This window comes from Sinocyclocheilus anshuiensis, unplaced genomic scaffold, assembly GCF_001515605.1.
Source record: "Sinocyclocheilus anshuiensis isolate Anshui unplaced genomic scaffold, SAMN03320099.WGS_v1.1 scaffold850, whole genome shotgun sequence".
Lineage (NCBI taxonomy): Eukaryota > Metazoa > Chordata > Actinopteri > Cypriniformes > Cyprinidae > Sinocyclocheilus > Sinocyclocheilus anshuiensis.
The window spans coordinates 2,634,118-2,634,395 of record NW_015537937.1 but is presented as its reverse complement, the minus strand read 5'-3'; positions in this window follow the sequence as shown (position 1 = coordinate 2,634,395).

The window sequence follows — 278 nt, the reverse complement described above, 5'->3', positions numbered from 1 at the left end:
TCACTATGGACGAAGCGGAGTCCAGCCCGGGGTCGTCACATGTGGTTGCCGCAAGCCCGCCGACCGCACCGTTTTCAAGCCCGCACGCCGGCCTCCGCTCACTTTAGCCCACTGCCACTCACTCAGGCCCGCCAGCCTCCGCTCACTCTAGCCCCCCATGTAAAACTACTTTGTTTGGCCTTCCAAAAGAGGACACGACTACAAATCAGTGGTTAAGTTGTACTTACAACACTGTTCCAGAACAGTTTAACCCAAATATCCAGATGTGTGCAGCACAT